Here is a 2,858-nt window from a genome sequence, read left to right as displayed (position 1 = left end):
CCCCAGTCTCTCCAGTCTATTAATGTGAGCTCCAACCGACAGCTACATGAACTGGAAAACTACTTTCATACGATTGGGCTCTCCATTAATAAAGAGAAAACTGCAGAACTCTCTATCACCCAGAAGAAAAATACCAACGATGTGAGCATCATTATAGCGAACTCTCCAGTTAAAAAAGTCACCCAACAAAGATTTGGGTATCATCTGGGACAAAGACCTCACCTTCTTGCCTCACTTTAATGCCACTCGAACGCAAACATATTCGGCTTTATGGGCAGTAAAACAAGAGATCTCCAACTTCCATGACCCGGACCTTATCATCAAATACATTCTTCGTTGCATTTTCCCAATTCCATTATATGCCTCGACTATATGGTCCTCAGCACCCTCATCATACCAAGCCAGGTTCCTCTCCCTGGAATTCTGGATCTTGAAATGGCTAAATAGGGTTGCCGGGCTAACACCTACAATCTCAAAATCTGTTCTGGTCACCAATCTTAATACGCTTCCTTGGAGGTATCTCATCACCTCTAGGAACCTTCTTACCCTCTCTCAGCTTCTATCCGGAAAACTGAAGTCACCCGATATATGGGATATCATCGCCAGATCGTCCGACAGGAGAAGATTCCAGCCAACACCTCCCCATACAGATCGAAGCTGCGTAGCATGTCCTCCCTGGACAACATGTTTCCACATAACTCCTTCCAGATATTTAATAGATTAGCCATAGACGTTGAGAAACTTTGCAAGGACAGAACATACAGAGCTTCCATTCTTGCAGACATGTATGCCTTAGTCATGCTCTAGGTGGACTCTCTGTGATGCCGCACTATCCACGCTCCGATGTATCCGTATGCACTTTTATCTGTTATAACTTTATGTTTTTGTATTTGTTGTAACTTTATGTTTTTGTATTTGTTGTAACTTTATGTTTTTGTATTTGTTGTAACTTTATGTTTTTGTATCTTTACCAGTGGCTGTTTACAGCCGTATATTGTATCTGGCTCTGTATACAATGTATTTGTCTGTATTTTATGTTTTATCTCTGTATGTAACTCATGTCCTCTAGCTGCATAGCTGTAAAGGGACATTTCTTCGGAAATAAACTGATATTAATAATAATAATAATAATAATAATATTTGATCACGTGTACTGAAACAATGTCAAATGCGTGAAACAATTTACTACAATATCACTAACAAGTGCAAAGGTATCAATTACTTAATTTCGCATTTTACCTTAACTCATTAATTTTGTTCACTATAAAACTTGTTTTCTGGTTGAGGTTTTCCATTATGAACGACATATGATTTATCTTTGTAGATGCAAAACTCAAGGCTAATACTGTAAACTTTCGCAATCGACCATTCCTCCCTGTTGGTGGCACACGCGTCGCGGTGAGAACCGATTAATGTGATACTGCAGGGTTATTGCTATAGTAGAGTTTTAGGCGAATCAGCAACTTAGGTCTTCTTCTTCTTCTTTCTTCTTCTTCTTCTTCTTCTTCTTCTTCTTCTAGTCACATAGCTACCTGAGGAGCTGTTGTGACCGCCAACAAATTTCTCCAACTGCATCGATCATGCGCTCTACGAACGGCATCGATAAGTGTCATGCCCAGAAGTTCACTGATCCCATCCCATCCTTTCACCTAGTTGCAGGTCTTCCTCTACACCTCTTCCCCTCGGTTTTTCCTTCCATTATATTCTTCAACAGAAAGTTTTCCCTTCTTACTATACGACCAAAAAACATGAGTTTTCTTCTGTTGATGCTATGAAGAAGAATTTTAGGCCTGCCAATTTTATTCAATACCCATTCATTTGTTCTTCGATCCAAGTAAGAAATACGCAGTATTCTCCTGTAACACGGCATTTCAAGTGTCTCAATTTTCTTCCTGTCAGCTCTTTTCAGATTTCATCCTCACATCCGTAAGTGGCAACTGGAAAAATTAACGAATCACTAATTCTCAGTTTTCTCCATGATCTCTCCATAATTTTATCAGATCAGCGACCAACGTTTTAGCAATTGCCTGTCGTCTCTTTACGTCGTTTGAGCAGTTACTATTTTTATTTATTCTTGACCCTAAGTAATCGAATTCATCAACTTCTTCGATATCTTGCCCATTGATCTTTCATTAAAAACTATGCAACCGGCTCAGATAAATTAGCCTTCACTTTACTGTTCTGTATATAATTTGTCCGTTTTGTGTTGATTTTTTGTTTGTTGGACGAAAAACCAGAGTTTTCGGAGGAAAAAACGATGCTACCCTCCCCTGAGACTGACTAACTCAGCCACGTTTCGAAAAATGCCCATGAAAATTCCTCACGCCATCGAGGACTCGAAGTCAGGTCTTTTCCACCCGGTGTGGGGAGGACGGCGACTCTACCAACTTTACCACCCCCGAGGGCTCCAATATGACGTACTTGATCCACGTGGGCAAGGGACGTGATTTGACGGACTTCGAAAGAGGGATGATAGTCAGGTAGCTGTTGAAGGATGGCAGTATTACGACAAAAAATGCGAATCTTGGGGTGTTCGCAGATTGCTCTAATTAAGGTGTTACAAGAATGAACGGGTAGTGGACAGAGAAGCAGTCGCCTCATCGATGATCGTGGTGAACGCAAGCCTTGTATTAGCCGAGAGGTAGAAAATAGTGGAATGGCTGACCATGGACTTTAACCAGGAATCGACCAGCGGTGTTTGTAAGACCACAAACCAACAAACCCAACTCCGTATGGGCCACCAGAGTAGGCATTCACGTTAACAGCAACCTAACATTAACGATGCCTTGAGTTTATATTTGAACGGCATCACTGGACGACTGACAACTGGGTTGTCAGTCGTCCAGTGATGCCTTTTC

This window comes from Mastigoproctus giganteus, chromosome 8 (assembly GCF_048544385.1).
Source record: "Mastigoproctus giganteus isolate SK-2022 chromosome 8, ASM4854438v1, whole genome shotgun sequence".
Lineage (NCBI taxonomy): Eukaryota > Metazoa > Arthropoda > Arachnida > Uropygi > Thelyphonidae > Mastigoproctus > Mastigoproctus giganteus.
Note: the sequence above shows the minus strand (reverse complement) of the source record.